This window comes from Dromiciops gliroides, chromosome 3 (genome assembly GCF_019393635.1).
Source record: "Dromiciops gliroides isolate mDroGli1 chromosome 3, mDroGli1.pri, whole genome shotgun sequence".
Taxonomy (NCBI): domain Eukaryota; kingdom Metazoa; phylum Chordata; class Mammalia; order Microbiotheria; family Microbiotheriidae; genus Dromiciops; species Dromiciops gliroides.
Window position 1 is genome coordinate 426678506 of NC_057863.1, and position 24662 is coordinate 426703167.

The window sequence follows — 24662 nt, forward strand, 5'->3', positions numbered from 1 at the left end:
TTTGGTCTTTTAATATAGTGGAATGAGTACTACCACTAAATAGGCTTAGTTTCAACCTTCATCTCTCATACCACTTATGTGACTTTGAATAAGTCATTCGACCTATCAATTTATTCTTCTGCAGAATGAGGAGACTGAACCTGAAAGGCATTTGAGGTCCCTTATAGATCTAGGTAGATATTAGATAACATGAAATAGAGAATCTTGTAGTTCATATTCCTTCATGATATCACCAGTGTGGGAAATTATTACAGTTATCACGGGATTTTGTTGGAGGTTCAAGTTTAGTAAAAGATATAGACTACTAGATGAATATTCTAGTATTGGATAACTCTAATAAAATTTAACCACAAATTAATTATAAAATCCTCTATAGTAATGCCAGTTTAACTATAGCTGGATTCCTATTTCTAACAAGGTAGCATTCACTTTTCATTTATGACCTTGAGACTACTCTTATAATGTGGCCAAGTCTTGCATCTTGCTAGTTTGTTCTATCACTCTGAAAGTCCCACTCTCATATTGCTGAGTTTTGTGGTTTTGCATTTCTGGAATATATTTCCAGTAGATGTGAAAGATAAACTCATATTTGACTTGAATTTGAGTCAATCAAAAGAGGTGGTAGTTGATTCAATGCCCTCTACTTCCAAAGCCAGTATTCGTTCCACTGCACTACATTGCAAATGGTCATTTATCTTAAAGATAGTTGTAGATGCACCACAAAATGCATCCCTATCTAGAGCCATAATTGCAAAAGACCTAGCAAAGCTTCCAAGAATGCTGTGGTTCTAACTGGATCTCATGAATGCCTAGCTGTTACTATAATCCTTCACGTACCCATGGATGTTTCATTTCCAATTCAGGCACCAGTCCTTTTATGTGTTTCATATATTGTGCCCATTATACCTTGTGTCAGCAATACAGGTCTGTCATCACTTGCTAGCTTAAATATCTTAGGTTTAGCTTACCTGGATACTTTCACATGGTTAAACACCTCCCTTTTGCAAATAGTGCCTCGGTATTTTGTTTAGGACAAAGTGTATTTTAGAGGAAAGGTACTTCCCCCCTTCATAATGTGAGCATTTCGTTTATTGAAAGGGACAGAATTTTTTTTTAAAAAAAGGAAAAAAAGAAAGGGATGGATAATGAACACATTGAAACACAGTGGACAGCAGCTTTAAGAAACACAGCGTCCTGAGAGAACTAGAGGGATAAGCAACTGCTCAGATAAAACTAATAAGAATTAAGAGTGATCACCTCCCCAGAGAAAAAAGATTTTTTCTAATGGTAGCCATGACTGTAATATATTTTTCCCACCAGCTTTCTTTGAATATGACAAGGTATTTTTTTTTAGGACTTTTAAAGTCAGTATTGTGAAATTTGAAAACAAATGTTTTTATTTGTTTGTTTTTAATGACTATAGAGAAATTTTGTATTAATTGTGTCATGTTTATAAAACTTTGTACTTGTGGTTTGGAACACTCTTCAGGGTGTTCCAAAACACAGAAGCAACACTATAATATGAGTCAAGGAACAAAGAAGTAAAGCCGAGGGGAAAGATCAGAGAAGGCAACAAAAGAAGCTGCTCACAAGGCTGACACATCAGAGGCCACAACACAGAAGGTGATGAACTGAGAGGCTGACAGAAGTTAGGCCCATATGACTACAGGCTTTGCTGTTGATATAAAAAGAGGATCTGAATGTAAGAAAACTCTGCTGTTTGAAAGAGCTTATTGGAAGAAAGGGCATTTGTTGCTGTGGATAAAAAAGTTGACTGGGAGAAAGGCTGCCTTGTTTATTAATGCCACACTTAGCTCAGGAGAGTGGCAACACCTCTCATGCCTTCCTACATTGATCTCTAGTACTGTCTCTGGTTCAAGTCCATCAAAGACTATAGAAGTGAAACCTGCTTTTTGTTTTCAGATCTCAGAATGTAAAGGAACTGATTTTTTCTCCTGAAAGAGTGACATGCCACTTTGGTACCTAACCAGGCAGTTACCAACCTAAAGGCTCTTGTTAGCTAAAGGAGCTTAAAGCTCCTTTAGCATCCCTAGAGAAACAGCTTCATAAAGTACAATGACAGATAAGTGCATATTTGCTGTATAGTTTAAATATTCCTTAAAGTTACCATAGATATCTCAGCCTACATTACAAACCCAAGTGTTGCCCTCAATACTGGTACACATGGGTTTTCATACTCATGAAACTAAGTTTCTATAAATGTATACACACCAATTCTTCTACAAACATTATGTTTGTGAGATGACCCAGGTTTATAAGTAAACTATTATATTTTGATTATTTCAGTTTTTGCCTTCTAATATATTCCACAATACAATTGTTCTTATTTTGGGCTTCTTATTTAATATATAAAGAGTTTACGGTATCCAAATTAAGAATTAATGGTATCATTGTGCCTAATTTATATAAAAGAGAAGTACAATCTTGGGGATTCAGGAAGCTGTAGCTGTTTATGTAGGTATATATTTCCCCATTGTAGGTAGAATACTACATGTGATAAGATAAGTAATAAATTAATTAGGGTAAAACCAACAGGGAATCAAGAAAGATCCTAGGTGTCATAGCTGAACTCAGACTTGCATTAAACTAGGAATCCCAAGAAGTATAAAAAAGATTGTTTTACTGATGTGGTGGGAAAACCTAAGCAAATATGGGAAATGCAATATTCTTTCTAGAAAAAAACAAGTAGACAAATACAGTATATGAAGGGAAATTATGTGAAATAATTCTAAAAAAATTAGAACCATCTTAGGAAGGGCTTGAATTAACAAGCAGTGGATTTACTCCATGGGAAATTAGGAATCCCTCAAGGCTCCCTGAGAAGAAGAGTGGTAGGTTTAGACTTATGTTTTAGGAATTTCAGTGTGACATCTGTGTAAAGGATGGGACTACAAGAGAGAAGGACTGTGTTTAGTGGGAACAACAAATTATATTTTGGACATGTTTTGTTTGAGATGTCTATGGACTATTGAAGTTGAAATATTTATCTGCTAAGGGATTAGATCCAAGAAGAGGGATGAGGGCATCCTATGTAGATTTGGAAATTGAACACATGGAAGCTGATTAAAAGAAAAGGAAGAAAAGAAAGGGTGCCTGAGGATAATCTCAGGTGTATACAATTAGATATGAATATTGACAAGCAAAGGAATGATTAGGAAGGTTGTAAGAAAACCAAGAACACAGTGTCACAAAAATAAAGAGAAGAGAGTTTCTAGGAGATGTTGTTTATAATCAGTCTAAAATACTACAGAGAGGGCAAGAATGATGAGAACTCAAAAACAAACAAAAAAACCACTCATGAATTCATTTAATAATCTTTCTCAGGAATAGAAAATCACTATACTATTCACTGTCCTATCATTTGTGGAACCTATTATCTATTGATTATTTTTTTTTAAATCCAAACATTATTTGTATTTTTTTCCTATCTCGGCAGGCAACAAATGTTCTTAAGATCTTAACATGTTACAGGCACTATTTCTCAATGTATTTATGAGATCAGAAAATATTTTTCACTAATTCAAGTGTAAATTAGGCTCAGATATCTCTCTACATATAACAGGAATACTATCTGGATGGGCTAAGGGACTTGATACCAGCCTCTGGGTCTTATATAAAAATAGGATATTAGAATGTAGAAAAATTGAGTGTCTGTTAATGGAGAGAGTTAGTGACTGCACATGCTAAGTCAGAAAAATCAAATGAACAGGAGCACCATGAAAACAAAAAATAAAGAATGAAAGGTCAGATGAGATTTTTTGCCATATCAATTCTTTGGGACAAATTAACTTTGATATTTCTATTTTATAACATTTTTCTTTTCCATTTACATGTCTGTAATCATATATATATATATAGGTATGTATATTTGTACATATATGTGTGCCTGTGTGTATGATTTGTGTCATTTCATGTAATTCTTTCAAAGCTTCTCTAAATTCATCATGTTCATTATTTCTTACAAGAGACTAATATTTCTTTTCATCCATGTAACACAATTTAGTTATTCCTCAATTGACAATGTAGAGATTGATGTATATCTGCTTTGTGTCCAATACTTTGCTACCACAAAAGTGTTTATATATATATATATATATATATATATATATATATATATATATATATATATATATCAGTGTGTATGAAGTCTTTCTTTTGATTAATGATCTACTTGGGAGTATATTACTATAAGTGGAATCCTTGTGGGAAAGAATATAGACATTTTAGGAATCTCAACGGCTTTCCAGAATGGACGCACTAATTCAAAGATCCAATAACAATGCATTAGTATTCCTGTCTTTTAAAAACCCATATAACAATGACTCTGCATATCTTTTATCATCTTTTACAATTTTCTTGATTAGAAGCAAAATCTTACAGTTGTTTTGATTTACATTTCAAAAAGAAAGGAGACTAGAAATTTTCTTCAATCCCCTTGTTATCTTAAGAAAAAGAGGGGATTTATGCCCTAAAGATGGAGCAATTTCATGTGAATCAATATAACATGACAGTAAGAACAACCTGACAACTTGGAAATTGACTGTTAAATTAACAACATAAAAACATATAATCCATAACACACTCACTCACCACTCCTCCCTCATGTCCTCAATGCTCCAACAGGGTGCACAAAGATATTCACTGAGTTGTACTTTAGAAACATCAAGGATTTTTCTCCTCCTTCATAGTATTTTTCCTTCCTTCAGAGAACCTTTTTTCTCTATAGTCCTATTAACAGAAACAGAAGATATTAACTACATACAGTCAAATGAGGAATAGGAGAAGGAAGTATAGGGAAGAGCAAAGCAAGTTTCTTGCTCCCCTAAGAGCCACACCTGCCCTCCCTCAACCCCCTAAAAAGCAGCACAAACTGTTTCAATTCAGTCAGAGTACTCAAAGCAACAGCAACAACAGCAACAAATAGGGAACTGAAGCAGGAAGTGTTTAATATCTACACTAAACCTGATGGAAAGGGGACTGGAATCTAGCTAAGGCAAGTCTTATCCCTCTGAATAATACCTGTGGCAAGAATAGAGTTTGATAAAAAGTAAATTCTCTCACATAGGCAGAGACTAGTGTAGCATTTGGATCCATTTATATACCTTCTGTTAAAGGGGAGGAGTCAACACTAAGTTAATATGAGGTGGGGATAGATGAAAGCCACTAAAGTTTTCATGGAAAACACATTTTAAAATATACACTGCTGTTCTTCTCCCTGTTTCCCACCAAAAAAAAAATACAAAACAAAACAAAAAACAAACCCACACATGTGCAAAATTATTTCATTTATTTTGAATTTGTTGTTCAATTATGAGACACATACAAATATTTGTGGACCCATTTGGGGTTTTCTTGGCAAAGATATTGGAGCAGTCTGCCATTTCCTTCTCCAGTTCATTTTACAGATGAGAAAACTGAGGAAAAAAGGGTTAAGTTGCCTGTCCAGAAATGGAAAATATAAAGGCTTAAAATTAAAAGGTCAGACTTCAAATTCTAACTCTGATGCATTGAACATGTGTGAACTGGAACAAGTCATTCAAACTATCTGCTTCTCAGTTTTCTCATTTGTAAAATTAGGTTAGACTAGATTATCTTCAAGTACCCTTCTCACTTTAAAACTGTAATAGTAATAATGTTTATAAATTATGTATAAGGGAGACCACTGAGAGGAAAAAAATGAGAGGCACACACTATAATCATAGTTTTAATCTCTCCAAAGCCTTTCCTAACTCTACCCTCCAGCATTCTCCAACTTACTGCACTATTTTTGGTCCTTGTGTATCAGAACTGGAGTCAGCAAATGCCTCTCTTAAGTTGGTGTCTTCTTTGATCCCATAGTCTAAAGACACTCCAGGGTTCATGTAAGAAAAATGGTTCCATAATTTTTCCTCCCCACACACTGATTTCTGACTAGCTCAGATAATGAGAGAAAATAATCATTTTGTCACATAACACAAGGTTCAATACCTACAAGAGTTTCCTGAACAATCAGAACCATGGGGGCTGATAGCTGACTTGCTGTTCATCAAGACAACTAACCCCATGAAAATACCCTCACAAAAAGGCCTGACAAGCAAAACCTGCTTCCAGCAGTCTAAATGATTTATGGTGTGACTTTTAGAATTTATTTCTTATCACTATATGTTTCCCCACAAAGAACATTTAGCACAACACTATTTAAGTACCTTTTTTAAGTCTGAAACTGTCAAATGCTTTCATATTAGCAAATGAAATATGCCCAGGGAAAAGAACTCAAATCGTGAGTATTATTATTGATATTGTTCCATGAAACTTTAGAAGTGAGCTGCAAAATCATTCTTCTTTTTCATTTGCTTGTACAGGCATGCAGTCGATAAATATTTCCTGAACACTTACTTTGTGCAAGATATAAGGAAGGATTCAAAGACATATAAGACATGGGGCATTTGATGTATACCGAATTGCCATAAAACAAAAAAAGGATATAAGATCTATAAAATCAAAGTTCAACAAGAGAGGTGAGACTTACAGACACAGAAAGACAGAGAAAGAACAAGGCAAAGAGAAAGAGAAACAGAGAGGGGAAGGTGGGAGGCAGAGGGGAGAATTTTTTGAGAGAGACACACACAGATGACTTTATGATTTTAAGGATGTTCATCCTTTATCCAAAGGTATATATAGGATTTTGATAAACATAGATTAAATAGTTGTCTATTTCAAGATGAGAAAATAGAAATAGACAAAGTTCTGGGTTAAGGAATAGATAAATGTTCAGAAAATGGTGAATAGTCAGGTTTATTAGAACCCAGAATATATTAAGCAATATGGAATCACTGAATATTTCTAAGGAGAGAATTGATACAACATCTCAATCTCTCTCCATTTCCCCTTTTGTATACATTGTTACAACATGCTGAATATCTCATTTCGCTATATCTGACATTTCCCCCATTCTCCTCCAACTAAAGCCTTTAATTCTAATTCACACAGTGGGAATATCATTAATAAATCAATAAGTTTTTAACCTACTAAGTCAGTCCATTCCTACCTGTAGCCTTTCTCTTCTCCAATCTATCTGGTATGCTAGTGCCTGGTTAAACTTCCTAAATAATTATAGACTTTGGATTGGCAGCAATTCTTATGGAGTCTGTTTAAACAGGATTGAATATTTGAATGCAATCAAAAATGTAATGGTATATTATATAATTTGCAGTATAATCATTATATAAACATAAGAAAAACAAATGAGGCACAGACCCTATACAAGTCATTAGGAGAAAGACTTTCTTTTTCTTCCTTTTTTTTTTTTTTGGTGATACAATTGGGGTTAAGTGACTTGCCCAGGGTCACACAGCTAGTAAGTGTCAAGTGTCTGAGGCTGGATTTCAACTCAGGTCCTCCTGAATCCAGGGCCAGTGCTCTATCCACTGCACCACCTAGCTTCCCCGAGAAAGACTTTCAATAGAAAAAAGTCATTAAAATAATACAATACTATTTTTACCCACCAGAAAAAATAAGAAAGCAATAGAATAATGTGTTTCAAAGAACACTGGTGCTAGGAATGCATCCCAGGGTGACCTATCTTGCCAATCTGAGCTTAACCATGGAGGATAAATTATATATATTCAATAATAAATATGAGTTTGAAATATTTTTAGAAAGAAAACAAGCACTGAAGAGATTATTTGCATCTCAAATAGCCTAAACAATAGAAAGACAAGAAGTATGAATAAACGATGACAGCATTAGCAACATTAGCAAAGTGACCACACAAAGAACAGTAAGAGACTTCTTTCAAAATGTACTCAAAGAGAAAGGGGTTAAAGCAGAGATGTGGGAGAAGCATTAGTGAAAAAGTGGAAAAGGAACATTATGGGCAGAACATAGTGACACCTTGTCTATAGGTTGATGCATCTTTTGTGGGATCATATAATAACATGAGAAAGGGGAATGAGAAATACAATAGGGTCAAATCAAAGGCTAACAATAAATGTAAGATGACCTCTTAATTCTAAGAAAGAGAAGAATTTAAAGGGGAGTATATAAGGTAGAGGGAGACTAAAAATGTGAGGGAAAATAGGAGGCCTTTTTTTAGAAGTGGAAGGGGTATCACTGTTGTATGTGCCTATGGGTGAAGAGAGATAAGTATCTTACAAACTAGGGGTTTTAGTGTATAAAATGTCTACTTGTCCTAAGTGGGAAGGTTTGAAATTCCCAATGGAAAATGGCACTGACAAGAATAGAAGAGTATGTAACCATTGAGGAGATTTTCAAGACAAACAAAGGAAACAAAAGCATAGCAAGATAGCTTACAAGTCAGTGGAATAGGGATGTGTAAAAACATACCTTATCAAGGGAGCAGTGCATTATCTGACATCTGGAATAATTGACATTGTTCTGAGAATGAGGCAAAATGGAAAAAAGAGAATCCATAGGGTAAGCCCTACAAGGCAATGGCAGAAAATGCCTAAAGGTACAAGCCTATCGTGGATACCTTGGAAGCTTTGACTGTATGAAGAATTGAAGAATACAGAGAAAAGAGAAAAAAAAATTAGATGATTATAGAGGCTGTGAACCAGAGAATGAGAGTTTAAAGTAAACAGAATGAGATGTATAATGAAGAGAATTAGAGAAATAATTTTTTGAAAGAGGCCTAAAAATGAAATTAAACACACTACTGAATAAAACTAGATTAAGGGGAAGAGAGGAAGGTAGCATCTGTCTGAGAAAGGTGTAAGGAAGTAATTGTGATTTTGGGTCTCTATAACAGGGAAAATGGGACAGAAATGTATAACCAAATAAAAGTGGGAGAGAGGAACTAAAAAAAAAAGTAAAGGTAAAGGAGTAATAAATGAGAAGAGGGGATGAGAGGTAAAGCAGAGAGCCATTGAAAACAAGGCCAACTTTAAAAAGACATCAAATATAATACTGTATTTACACCAGAAGAGGGGGAAATAATTTAAAAAGAAAACACATTTTGGATAGGAAAAAAGCAGGAAATAAAATCGATAAAATATCAAATGTTCAAGATGAAATCACAGCCTGCAACCAAAAATCACCTACCCATCAAACCTGAGTATAATCTTTCAGGGGAAAAATGGGACTTCAATGAAAAAGAGGACTTTGAGGCATTCATGATGAAAAGACTTGAACTGAACAGAAAATTTGACTTTCAAATGCAAGACCCTGGAGAAGCATACAAAGGTAAACAGGAAAAAGAAATTATGAGGGATATTAAAAGGTTAACCTGCATTCTTACATGGGAAGATGATACTTCTAACTCATAAGAACTTTCTCAGTATTAGGGCAGCTAAAAGGAATAAATTTAGACAGAGGGCACAGGAGGGAATTGATTATGAAGGGATGATATCTGTAAAGCATTTATTGTTTATTTACTGGTTGGGTGTTTTGTTTTTGTTTTTTGTTTGTTTTCTTTTTGTGTGCATGTGCAGGAGCAGTCAGGGTTGGGGGACAGGCCCAGGGTCACAAAGTTTGGGAGTGTCTTATATCTGAGGTCAGATTTAGGCTTAGGTTCTCCTCGGTCCAAGGTGGGTGCTTTGCCCACTGTGTCACCTAGCTGCCCTATAAGGACATCATTAAAATAAAATTAAGGGGTGAGAGGATTGTACTGGAAGAAATGGAGAGGGAGAGAAGGAATGGGGCAAAGTATCTCACATAAAAGAAGCAAGAAAAAGCTTATGGAATGGAGGCAAAAATGGGGGAGGAGTGGGGTAATGAATGAGCCTTACTCTCATCAGAATTGGCTCAAAGAGGTAATACCATACACACTTAAGTGGGTATAGTAATATATCTTACCCTGCAGGAAAGTGGGAGGAGAAGGTGATAAGGGGGAGCAGTGAAGGAAAGGAGGGGAGATTGGGGGAGGAGACAATCAGGAACAAAACACTTTTGAGGAGGGATAGGGTAAAAGAAGATAGAAAACAGAGTACATATCTTGGGGAGCAAATAGGATTGAGGGAAATACATCAATAGAAACTGGGAAAAATGTAAAGCAGAGGCAAGAGAAATGTAAGATGAGGTTGAGGTTGAGGATGAGGACACTACTGCTGCTGCTTCTGATGATGATGGTACTTACTTTGCTTGGCTATTGTAAAGAAAATTCTTTGTCAGGTATATGGTACTATATAAATGTTAGCTATTATTATTTCAATAATCAACCTCATGGGTTGATTATAAATGTAGTTTAGTATTAAAAAAAGTTGAGCTGGATGCTAAAACCTTGAAAGGCTTACATGAGCTGATGCAAAGTGAAATGTACTGTATACAAAATGACAACAATATTGTAAGATGATCTGTTGTGACTTAGTTATTTTCAACAATGCAATGATCCAAGATAACTCTGAAGGACATATGAAAAATGCAGTCCATCTCCAGAGAAAGAACTGATGGTACCTGAATACAGATGGAAGTATATTTTGTTGTTTTCATTAGTTCCTTTTTTTAAAGATTTTTTGTCTGCTGTTTTGCATGACTGCACAAGTATAACATATTGACTTGCTTGATTCCTTAAGGGGGGATAGGGAAGAAGGATGAGAATTTGGAACACAAAGTTGTAAAAATCAGTGTTACATTTTGTTGCATGTAAGGTGGGGAAAGTAATAAAGAAACAAATAAATATTTTTTAAAAGATGAAATCACAGCAAAATAAGAAAAATAAAATGAATAATCAAAATATATCATGTACAGTTATATGCTAATGAAACCAAGAACACAAGAGAAATAGAGGGTTTATTTCAAAAAATTCAAGTACCCAAACTATCGAAGGACCAGATAGAGATCTTAACCCAATCTCATAAACTACAGAAAATACCTAGACCCGATAGATTCACAGAATTCTATCAAACTTTTAAAGAACAGTTTGTATCCATACATCACAAATTATTCTTAAAAATTAAAAAGAAATAACACTACCAGAATACTTTTATGAGTAAAACATAGTCCTAATATCTAAATCAGGGAAAGCATAACATAGAAGCAAAACTATAGGCCAATATCATTAATGACCATTTACTCAAAAATTTTAAACAGATATCTATGAAACAGATTACAACAATTTGTCCAACAAATCATTCATTATGATCAAGTGAGATTTATAACAAGGATGTAAGGATGGGTCAACATTAAGAAAAAATTAAATATGATCAAGCATACTAGAAGCCAAAATATCCCAAACCACATGATCATCTCAATATATTCAGAAAATGCCTTTGTCAAAAAACAATCTATTTATGTTAAATACCTTAAAAGTTTAGACATAGAGAGATATTTTTGAAATAATAACAAAGCATCCATCTAAAACCAAAAGCAAGCATCACATGCAATGAAGATATTTAATTTTCATTAAATATAGGTGTGAAATAAGGATGCCCATTTACCTAACTATTAATTTGTATAGATTCAGAAATACTAGAAAAATCAATAAGACAAGACAAAGTAATTAAATGAAGAGAGATGAATAAAGAGGAGATAAAACTATCATTGTTTACTGATGATTTTATGGTTTACTTGGAAAAAGCTCAAGGAATCAACAAGATACTACTGAGACAATAGCTTCATCTTTCAATCTACAAAATAAATCTCCAAAATATCAAACGAATTTCTATATAATAATACCAAAACAGAAAAAGTAACTACAGAAAGGGAATTCCTATTCCTAATGACTGCAGAATTTCTACAACATCTAGGAATCAACTTTCCAAAGCACAGAAAAAGACTTTTATAGATTTTATTACAAGGCATTCCTCAAAGAATTAAAGAACAACCTAAATAGCTGGAAGAATATTCAGTATTCATGATGACAATATTAAAAAATTAAAATACTTCCAAAACTAATTTTGACTTTTAATCCCATAACAATCAAATAACTAAGAGAATAACTTACAAAGCTTGATAAAACAATCCCAAAATTCATTTAGAAAAAACAAAAGATCTGGAATATTTAGGGAAATAGTGAAAAGAAATAAGGACAAAGGGAAAAATGCACTTTCAGAATTCAAACAATATAATAAAGCAACAGTAATCAAAACCATTTGGTTTTGGTTAAATGATAGAAATCAATAGATCTGTCTAGACACTGATAAAATGGAGAGTGAAGTTTTCTGGGGGGAAAATGCTATTTGACAAAAAAACAAAAAACAAACAAAAAAACCTATTGTGAAAATTATAAAGCAATCTGGCAGAAATTAGGCTTAGACCAATATTTTACACTGTACCCCGTAATATATTCCAAATGAATACATGAACTTAACATTAAAGACCATACTATTAAAAATAAAAGATAAATATCTATCACAGTTATCAGTTAGAGATGTCTTTTTAACCAAAAGAGATAGAGGCAATTTAAATAGATAAAATAAACTTGATTATTTGAACCTGAAAAATTTCTGCATAGAGAAAATTAATATATATAGGATGAGAAGGGAAGTGGTTCAATGTAAAAATGTTTGTATCAAGTTTCTCTGATAAGGGTTTCATATAAAAAACTAAGATAACTTTAAAAATACCTAATAGTGGGGCAGCAAGATGGCACAGTGGATAAAGCACCAGCCCTGGATTCAGGAGTACCTGAGTTCAAAGCCAGCCTCAGACACTTAACACTTACTGGCTGTGTGACCCTGGGCAAGTCACTTAACCCATAATTGACTCTCAAAAACAAAAACAAGAATTTGGGGGCAGCTAGGTGGCGCAGTGGATAAAGCACTGGCCCTGGATTCAGGAGTACCTGAGTTCAAATCCAGCCTCAGACACTTGATACTTACTAGCTGTGTGACCCTGGGCAAGTCACTTAACCCCCATTGCACTGAAAAAAAAAATATCTAATTGCAATTCCCCAATAGGTAAATGATTAAAAGCTAAGAAGAAGCAGGTCCCAGAAAACTATAATGTATTCACACAAAAAATGCTCAAAATCACTTATCAAAAGGAAAATGAAAATAAATACAACTTGTAAACTGGCAAAATGGAACAAAAATGGCAACAGTAAATACTGGAAGGATTTTCAGAAAATAGGCCCACTAATAAATTGTTAGTAGATCTGGAAATTCTAAGATCATTTTGAAAAGCAATTTGGAGTTATGCAAATAAATTGACTAACATTAATAGTTTATCAGAGTTGTAGGCTACAATATAAATGCCTTTGAACCACAGTTTATGTTCTGACTCAATCAATAAGAGCCCTCATATGCTCCAAAGTATTTACAGCAACACTTTTATGTGATAGATAAGAATTAGAAACAAAGTAGATGCCCACCAATTGAGGAATTGCTAAGTAATTCGTTGTACTTGAATGTAATGGAATATACAATAATGTAAATGCAATGAACAACACACCAAAAAGTCAAAAGGAAATGAAATGGAATTATAAGTATCAAATGATACTTGAGTAAAGAAGAAGACACCCCCAATTTGTTATATTTAGATGACAATCAGGGAAGAGGATGGGAAAGGATCCGTGGGAAATTTGGTGATATAAGAAACAGAAAACATATATAAAAATAATAAAATAAAAAACAAAAAAAGTTGTGTGTTCCATATAATAACAATAAGAGAAATGCAAATTAAAACAACACTGTGGTTTTACATCACATCCAGCAAATCTGAAAAAAAAAAATGTTGGAAGATTGGAAGAATCGATGTTAGAGAGTGAAGTGAGGCCAAAAAATAACATAAATAATAACAAATAACAGTAAAAATTAAAAGAAGTCACAAAATAATTGAATAAATGTTGAAGAACTGTAAAGAATAATTATGACACCAAATAAATTATAAGAACCGCATTACTGTCCTTTGCAGAAATAGGAGACCATGGGTGCAGAACACCAAATAAATATTTAGATGTTTTCATTGTTTGGAGGGTTTTTCCTCCTTGTTTTCTTTAAAAAGATTCTTTGTTATATTGAATTACTTTCTGGGAGAGGGAAGGACAGTGAGATAAATATATTAAATGTGTATAAAAACAAAAAATTTGATCAATATATATTTTCAAAAATAATAATTAATGGAGATCCAAGTTATGTGTTTTATTCTGCTGGTTCCTTTGTTGTTTAACATATTTTGTCACTGACTTGGATATAGACATAGCATGCATAATAACATGCTTATTAAATGATGATAAAGGAAACAGAATACATACATAAAACAAAAATAAAAACAAAGAAGAATGTACGTTCCATATTCATTCAAATTGAATGAATCACTGCTTAGAAACAAAATGATGACCTCTAAAGCTTTTTAATGAACCAGAATACTGGGCCAAACTTAATAAAAATGCAATTTAAAAGGATAAATATTATCTACATTTTATTTTTTAAAATAAACTTTTTAATTGGAAGATAATAGAGGATCAACAACAGCAAGATATCAAAAGATCTGGACCTTACTGGAATATACACTTAAAAGGCTTTACTGCTGTGAAATCATGGTTTTGTTTTGTTTTCTTTTAAGGCTAATAACATGCATACTTAGAAAGGTTAGGAGGCTATAGCTATACTATTCAACTCTGTTCCACTCCAGACGAAGTCTTGCAATGAGTATGGAGTGTCACTTATTACAAATGACTTTGGAAAAACATACAATATGCAGAAGATGTATGGAGACAGGATGACCAAAGGGCTTGACAGGTTATATAAACATTGTATGAAGGAAATGGGAAAATTTAACATGGATAAGGTGGACTATAGGTGAGCTTTGATAGCTTTTTTCATGTATTTGAGAGGCTATTTGAAAGGAATTAACCCTCTTTCTCCCAAGAAATACCTTTTTGTCTTTGCATACCTGTGATAGTTAGGAAGACATTTCCTTATGTATGGGAGCCAGATCTATGATCCTGTGGTCATCCAGCCTTTGTTTAGACATGTAAGAATTTGATGATGACCTCCTGTTCCTTATATGAGGAACTATAAGACATTCTATTTCTATGCCTTTGTGAGACTTATTCTTATTCTATGCTCAGAAAAGGAATGTCAAGTAAACCACAGGGCTCAATCTTCCTTATCTAAATAATTATACATCATATTCTTGGAAAGTTTCATTTAACAAATCAATTACAGAGAAGTCAGGTTTTTTTATACTTTTCTTGCTACAAAAATATTCATTTGATAAGAAAAGAAAGAAAACTATGATTCATTATTAAATAGGCCAGAATGTGGTCAGAAGCTAGAATTTGTCCTATAGTAAATTTCGTAACAATTAAGTCCCCTGCTACAGTGACAGTGAATTATGTTCATTATATCAATAATGTAATTAATTACCATGACTATGACAATATTAGATTAAATTTTATTTCTAGATTTATTGCAAATTAGTCATCAAATAATTAATCATATGTCATTACTTAGTGTAATTAATTATATTTATGATGGAGCAAAGATGATATTACTATGTGGGCTCAGATTATTTGGATCTATATCCACAGAAATAATCAGAAATATTATTATTTTAATAATTATATTTTCTTTCTAAACCAATTGCACTTTAATTTCCTTCCATCAAATTCTTTCATTTATCTATCACCCCACCCCAAACTGCAAATTTTGCTTTATTAGAAAACCATCTAGATACTTTGAATTCCTGGTTAACTTAAATCATATTTTCCCCTACACTGATTAAAAAAAAAAGAAAAATACTCATTTAAAAAGAAAAATGGAAATGGATAATTGACAACCCTCTTCCAAGTAACACAATACCACTCATGAAAATAGTCTTCTTTGCATGTAAAAGACCAACAATATTAAGGTACAATATAATTCAACCCAGTCTTAATGCCCACTGTACTTCAATCATATTAATAATAATTATATTAATAAATCATTAAAATCTTATGTGTCAAGATCCCCCACTACCCTCTTATTTTTTACTAGTAATATAGGACTACAAAATACATTTTAAAATTTAAATTAATTTAAAATCAAATTCTTATATTTAGCCCTTTATTTCATAGGTACTAATGTACTTGAAAAGCTCTGGTTTTTCCTTTTCAGATCAAGCCTTGGAGAAGTTTCTAATATCAAGCATTTTTTTTATTGAATTTGATAAGCACATACTAAGTGTGAGGTACTATGCTATATGCCACTGATGTGAGGAAACATTAATGTGTTATTATTCTCATTGTCTTCAGTTACTATCTATCCAATTTGTCCTGTGTATTAATTTACTTGAGGAATTAAGATGTTGTTTTTCAAGCTAATATATTATTCTAGAACAGTTTCTGTTGTGAGAAAGTACAATAAGGTTCTGAGGATCTTGTATGCCACTTTTTTTTTAGGCTAAATGTTAGAGGAAATAGTGGGATTTAACTTTCTCCCCCTTTTACTAATACTTATCTCTACTTTCCCTAATAAAATGGGCCAGTTTATAATGACAAAATGTGTCAAGATCTCTTGGTGATGCATTTCAGGAATTAACAAATATGTTGCTGGAAATAAAAAATAATTGAAATTGTAAGTAAATCAAGATAGTATTATAGTCTATGGACTCAACTTGAGAAGATAACAAGAGAACAATTACATTCTAAATGATTATTTAAAGTTTTGAGTTTCAAATTCTACCCTTCACTCTTTTCTGTTCCTCCCTAAGGTGGTAAGCAATCAGATATAGGCTATATATATGCAATTATGTAAAACATCCCCCCCAAAAAAAATTATATTCAATTTTGCTGGGAAGGTGATTCCTGGTTGTAAATCAAGGAGAAAGTGTTAAAAGCAGCCAACAAGAAACATGTCTTTCAGGAATCACCTACCCAGCAAAATTGAATATAAATTTTTTAAGAGTTACAAATCTTACATTGCCATATAGAAACATAAACAGTTTAAGGGATTGTTTACTTCAGTGAACTTTTGTCCTTCATATTCCATTTGGCTAATTCTCTTATTTTAGGGAGTTATTTTCTTTGGTATATTTTTGTATATCTTTTCCCATGCTATTGACTTTTTCCATGATTCTCTTGCTTTACTCTCATTTCTTTCCCCAATTTTTCTTACTTCTCTAATTTGCTTTTCAAAATCCTTTTTATGCTCTTCCAAGAATTCTCTTTTGGGGGGGGGGTTGCTGAGACCAAATTACAGTTTTCTTTCAGTCTTCACATGTAGTTACATTTACACTATTGTTATAAAGTTTTGCCATGATCCTTCCTATTACCACAGTAACTTTCTATATTCAAGCTTTTTTGTTTGTTTGTTTGCTCATTCTTCTGCCTTTTTTATGACTTTGTGTTTTATGTAAGAGTTTGCCTTTAGTCCTGCACTGCTCCAAGTCTTTGTGCTGCAGTTCTGGGTATTGCTTCTGCATTTCATTGGGGTTCAGGTCTTAGCTGCTTACTTTGTTTGGAGGGTAGGCTTCCCTTCTGGATTGTACTGGAGTGTGGGTGGAGGGGTGGATCATTTCTGTTGTTCTCCCCTAGGTGTAGGGTTTAACCATTGGCCTTTTCCAGGAGTGGTGCCTTGCTAATGGGTTGTTATAGTAATAGTCTTTCTTGTGGCTGGCCCTAAAGGAAAGATCTTTTTGCTGGTCTGCTCCATGGGTGGTACTGTCGGTTGGGTTGCTGTGAAACATTACCTCTCTGCTAGCAGGCCCCTGAGGAATAATTTTGTTGCAGATCTGCCTGGGGGGTTGAGGCCATATTATTCACTTGGTATGGAAACAAAGTCTCTCTGCTGGTAGGACCCAGGGGCAGGACCTCAATGTTGGCCAGCTTGATAGCAGAGTTTCACTACTGATCACCAGTGGGGTTGAAGCTTCCCTGGTGTCTTGTGCAAGGTAGGGTCTCTGGGGTGGGGCGTTGCTATGAAGCTCAGACTGCTCACTTGTCTATGGGGCTGCTGATGTGCAGGAGGATGTGGCCTGTCTGGTAGATTGCCCTAAGCTTAGAGCCTTGCTGCATCACCTTCTGTGAGGCTGGCTGCTGCTGCTCTTAGACTTTGGTCCCCTCCCACTCTAGAGAGACAGACCTTTTCTGCCAGGCTGGTAAGCTGCTTCCCTGCTCCTGGATCTATTCTGACACAGTTTCTCCTTGTTTGGTGAAGAATTTGAGGAGGGCTTCAAAGGGTTCCTTCCTTATTCTACCATCTTGTTACCATAATTCCTGAAAATGACTTTTAATTTTTAAAGGCACCCGAAAAATTCTGCCTTTTCTCAGGGACATATGTTGATTTGAATGATTTCAACAACTATGTTTTGACAATTTTCTCTAAAATATGAAAATTGTATGAAAAAACACAAAAGCAAACATATTTTTGTATTTTATAAAGTTGGAAAAAGAATCCTCAAATTATATAGAGACCCCAAATTCTATCTCCTTTTCCATCTTTTAACAGTGATTTAGCGTATTTTTTCATATGGCAATACATAGCTTTGATTTCTTCATCTGAAAACTGGCTTTTCATATGCTTTGATCATTTCTCAATGGTGGAATGACTTACAATCTTATAAATGTGATTTAGTTCCCTATATATTTTAGAAATGAGGTCTTTATCAGAAACAATGACTGTAAAAACTGTTGCCCAGCTTTCTGCTTCCCTTCTAATTTTGGCTACATTGCTTCTGTTTGAACAAAACCTTTTTAATTTAATGTAATCAAAATCATCCATTTTGCATGTTGTAATACTCTCTCTCTATCTCTTGTTTGGTCATAAATTCTTCTCTATATATTCAACAGGTAAACTATTCCTTCTTCTCCCTATTTGCCTATGGTATAACCATTTATGTCTAAATTCTGTACCCATTTTGATGTTATTTTTGTATACGGTATAAAATGTTGGTCTATTCCTAGTTTCTGCCATATTATCTTCCAGTTTTCCCAGCAGTTTTTGTCAAATACTGAGTTCTTGTCCCAGAAGCTAGAGTCCTTGGGTTTAATCAAACAGGAGATCACTATAGTAATTTGCCAGTGTGCAGAGATAAATTTAATGGAAAATGAAAAAAAATATAGATATTCAATGATAATGAGCATTTGAAATGTTCCTAGAAAGAAAACCATACCTAAAGAAACTATTAGCTTTTCAAAGATAAAAGACAATAGAAATAAAAGAAAGGTAAATAAAGTGTTTAAGAGAAACAACAATAATACACGAAAAAAACCATTAAGATTATACATATATATATATGCACACCAGAGTACATGAGTAAATGTAAAAGTCAGAAAAATGATAGTGGAGAAAATGGCCTAAAACTTGATGGATTAAATCCCCAAACATCTCTCCTTCACTTGAATCAAATTTTGTTTTGTTTTGTTTTGTTTTGTTTTTCTGAGGCTCAGTTAATGAATGGGAAGGTGCATAAAATTTGAAAGAGGAGGAGGAAGTTAGGGAGGAATATAATATGTACCCTAGTGAGGTCAAAATTTAAGAATGACGCAAAACTAATTCCTATAATTTCTCAGAGTAATGGATGAGAAGCCATGGGAAAGTATTTAAAAGGAGCATAAAGAAAGGAGAAAATCTTGTTTCTGTATTTGTATCTGTATAGTATATCTACTAATGAATGCCTCTATGGGCAAGTGTAGAGACACAGTATATTGTACACTGGACAAGGAGAGGCCACTTTGTCTAGTTCCTAAGAATTCATCATAACTGACACAGTGAAGACAATGTAATAATTTCTGGAAAGAAATGTTATTTTTGAGAACACAGGTTCCCTTTAACTCCTTTTCGGCAAAGGTAAGAGGTTGTACCTGCCAACACTGAAGTGCTACTTCATTTAATAGTATCTCTGGAAGCTGCTATAATTTGAATTACCAAGGATTCATTTTTCCCCTAAAATTGTCTATTGAAATATAATCTTTTCCACAATTTATCTCCTTCTTACAGTTAGCTTTTGCAGGAAACTGATTTCCTTATTGTACAAATTTGTAATCAAATGCAAACTCTTTAATTCTAGAGGCCAGTTTTATTTTATTTTATTTAGAGCAGGCTAGTTTGATTTAAGGGAACTAATGTGATTATAGCTCTTTCTAGGTAAGCTGAGCTTTGAATATAACCTAGAGCAGAAAAATATTTTTCACACACACACACATACACACACACACACACACACACACACACACACACACATATATATATATACATAATAAACTAGTGTCTCTATGTGTGTAGGCCAAATTATTTTGGTATACTACCATATAATATGATAATGATAATATTAATATCTACATTTTAAGGGTGATAAAGCACTTTTAATGGGTATCATTTAATCATCACAACAAATCTGTGAGATTGCTTTATTTTTTTCTTTGTTATTGAGACCTGGGATTTCATGGGAATATAGCCAATTCCTGCTAAGGAACATTCTCTAGAGATGTAAATCACAACTGCTCTGCAATTTGTTGTCTTCGAGAGTTACCTAAGAGTAATGAAAGATTGACTGGCTTGCATAGGGTCCCATAATCAGTATTTGTTAAAGGTAGGACTTAATTGCTGGTTTTCCCAATTCTGAGGTCAGTTCTCTGTCTGCTACAACACATATAACTTCATTTCCATCTTCCAAATAAGGAAGTTAAGACTCATAAGAGTTGAAGTAGCTTACCTACAGTCACACAACTACTTTGCATCATAATAAGCCAGCCAGAACAACTGATGGGATTTTTACCCCAAATCATCCTCTGTGGAAGCCCATTACATTCTACTCCATTACCTTGTTAGTGACAAGGGACTTAAACAAGGTGAATGGAGTATTAAAGACAGTTGCTCTACTTGGTGATTTAAGTAAAGCAATAGATAAGGCCATTCTCTTCTTAACCAATGTGATAGGTGTGAGGTGGTACCTCAAAGTTATTTTAATTTGCATTTCTTAAATCAGTAGTGGTTTAGAACTTTTCTTTATATAACTATAGATGCCTGTGAGAAAATAATAGGGTTTTGGTAATGCCTAAAGGCCCCAACTCAAGGGGATTTATTGGATTAAGATTGATTTGATTAACTGATTTAGCTAAATAACTCACTTAAAGTTAATTAAATTAAAACCACACTTGCCTGGCCCTCAAGAGGGTGTGTTCTCAGAAGGTGTGAACTATGACCTCAACATAGGACCATCCTCAAGTCCAGTGAACCCATGGATTTGTTTGATGCTAGCCAATTACCTTGAAACAGTGTGTAAGGACCATCTCTTCCCAGACCCATAAAAAGCTTTCACAAGTAGTTACTTTCAGTTATACTCTCTCAGTGGAGCTCTTGGTGGCAGAGGACTTGGAAGAAGAAACACGTCAGGCTGAGCTCTATTATTCCTCTAGGCTAGAAGGTCAGGCTGAGCTCTATTCTCTCCTCCAGGCTAGATAGACCTTTTCTTAACTTTCAGAAACATGTGTAATCTCTTTACTAATATTTCATATACCTTAATAAATGCTTAATGCTAAAGCTTCTAATTTAAAGGTAAGAAATATATTAGAAACTCCGGCTAATTTTCCCCAAACTTTGGACAGAAATAAGGTGAGCACACATATAGTTTTACTCACCACAGTTTTGGTGACCACAAAGGGATGCTGAAACCTTCAATCTTCTGATCTTCTCTGCAAAATAAGTTGGGTAAGAAATTTTATGTTTGTACCTTTATCCTATTTTCATTGATTTTATGTGTGTATCCCTTTAAATTTTTTAAGTACCTAAGTACCTCCTAAGCACCTGTTTTTCTCTAATTTTAATCTGGTTAAAACAGCAAAATCAGTCAATCCAAACAATCTTAATCCAATCAACCCCCTCTAGCTGGGGCCTTTAGGCATTACCAAAACCCTATTATTTTCTTCCATTGCCATTGGTTTCATCATCTAAAAACTGCCTGTTCATATTGTTTAACCATTTATTAATTGGGAAGTGGCTTTTATTCTTATCAATTTGACCTAGTTCTCTACATATTTGAGAAACAAGGCTTTATCAAAGACATTTGCTATAAAGATTATTTCCAAACTTTGTTTTCTTTCTTTTTTTAATCATGAAAGTATTTTATTATTTTGTAGTTACATGAAGAGATAGTTTTCAACATTTGTTTTCATAAGAATTCTAGTTTCAAATTTTTCTTTCTTTCTCCATCACTACCCCCTCCCCAAGACAGCAAGCAATCTGATATAGGTTATATATGTACAATCACATTAAACATATCACTGCATTAATCATGCTGTGAAAGAAGAATCAGAGCAAAAGGAAAAAAACCTCAAAAAATAAAAATAAAAAAGTAGAAATAGTATGGTTCAATCTTCATCTAGATTCCACAGTTCTGGATTGGGAGAGCATTTTCCATCATGATTCCTTTAGAAATATCTCGGACCTTAACCCCCATTTCCCTGCCCCCCCCCCAAAAAAAAGAAAGAAAGAAAGGAAGGAAGGAAGGAAGGAAGGAAGGAAGGAAGGAAGGAAGGAAGGAAGGAAGGAAGGAAGGAAGAAAGAAAGAAAGAAAGAAAGAAAGAAAGAAAGAAAGAAAGAAAGAAAGAAAGAAAGAAAGAAAGAAAGAAAGAAAGAAAGAAAGAAAGAAAGAAAGAAAGGAAGAAAGAAATAGCTATATTGCTGAGAAAAGTGAAGTCTATCACAGTTGATCAACACGAAATATTGTTGATATTGTGTACAATGTTTTCCTGGTTCTGCTCATCTCACTCAGCATCATTTCATGTAAGTCTTTCCAGGTTTCTCTGAAATCTGCCTACTCATCGTTTCTTACAGCACAATAGTATTCCATTATATTCATATAGCACAACTTGTTCAGCCATTCCCCAGTTGATGGGCATCCCCTCAATTTCCAATTCTTTGCCACCACAAAGAGAGCTGCTATAAATATTTTTGTACATGTGGGTCCATTTCCCTTTTTTCTGATCTCTTTGGGATACAGACCTAGGAGTGGTATTACTGGGTCAAAGGGTATCTACAGTCCCATAGCCCTTTGGGTATAGTTCCAAATTTCTCTCCAGAATGGCTGGATCAGTTCGCAGTTCCACCAACACTGTATTAGTGTTTCAATTTTTACACATTTTATGCAACATTTATTATTTTATTTTTTTCATATAAGCCAATCTTATAGGTGTCAGGTGGTATCTCAGAGTTGTTTTAATTTGCATTTCTCTTATCAATAGTGATTTAGAGCATTTTTTCATATGACAATAGAAAGCTTTGATTTATTCATCTGAAAACTGTATATTCATATCTTTTGATAATTACTCAATGGGGGAATGATTTGCATTCTTATAAATTTGATTTATTTCCAGATACATTTTAGAAATGATGCCTTTATCAGTAATACTGGCTATAAAAATTGTTTCCCAGCTTTCTGCCTCCCTTCTAATTTTGGACGCATTGCTTCTGTTTGTACAAAAACTTTTCAATTTAATGTAATCAAAATCATCCATTTGCATTTCATAATATTCTCCATTTTTTGTTTGGTCATAAACTGTTCTTCTTTCCATAAATCAAAAAGGTAAACTATTGCTTCCGCTGCTAATTTACCTATGGTATTACCTTATTGTATAAATCATGCAGCCATTTTGAACTTATTTTAGTGTAATGTGTAGGATGTTGGTTTTTGCCTAGTTTCTACAATACTTCCAGTTTTCCCAGCATTTTTTGTCAAATATTGAGTTCCTATCCTATTCCTATCAGCTGGGGTCTTTGGTTTTATCAAACAGTACATTACTAAAGTCATTTACTACTGTGTGTCCTGTGCCTAACCTATTCCACCACTCTATTTTTTAGCCAGTGCCAAATAGTTTTGATGACTGCTGCTTTATAGTAAAACTTCCTAATTTGGTGCAGCTAACCCACCTTCCGGTGCATTTTTTTCAGTAGTTCCCTTGATATTCTTGACTTTTTGTTTCTCCAGATGAATTTTGTTATTATTTTTTAACTATATAAAATTTTTTAGGTAGTTTGATGGTATGCCACTGAACAAGTAAATTAAATTAGATACAATTGTCATTTTTATTATATTAGTGCAGCCTATCCATGAGGAATTGATATTTTTCCAATTATTTAGATCTTATTTGATTTGTGTGAAAAGTGTAATTGTGTTCACTGAGTTCCTGGGTTTGTCCTGGGAGGTACTCCCAAGTATTTTATGTTGTCTAGAGTTACTTTAAATGGAATTTCTCCTTCTATCTCTTGCTGCTAGACTTCATTGGTCATGTATAGAAATACTGAACATTTATGCGGATTTATTTCCTCCAACTTTGCTAAAGTTGTTAATTGTTTCAAGCAGTTTTTTAGTTGATTCTCTAGGATTCTCTAAGTATAGCATTATATCGTCTGCAAAGAATGATAGGTTTTTTTCCTCCTTGCCTATTCTAATTCCTTTAATTCCTTTTACTTCTCTTATTGCTAAAGGCAATATTTCTAGTACAATATTAAATAATAGAGGTGATAATGGACATCCCTGTTTCGCCCCTGATCATACTGGGAAGGCCTCTAACTTATCTCCATTACATATGATGTTTGCTGATATTTTTAGGTCAAGACTGCTTATTATTTTAAGGAAAGCTCCACCTATTCCTATACTCTCTAGTGTTTTTGTTAGGAATGAGTGCTGTATTTTGTCAAAAGCTTTCTCTGCATCTATTGAGATGATCATATACTTTTTGTTACTGTGTTATTGATGTTCTTGATTATGTTGATAGTTTTCCTAATGTTGAAACAGCCCTGCATTATTGGTATAAATACCATCTGGTCATAGTGTATTATCCT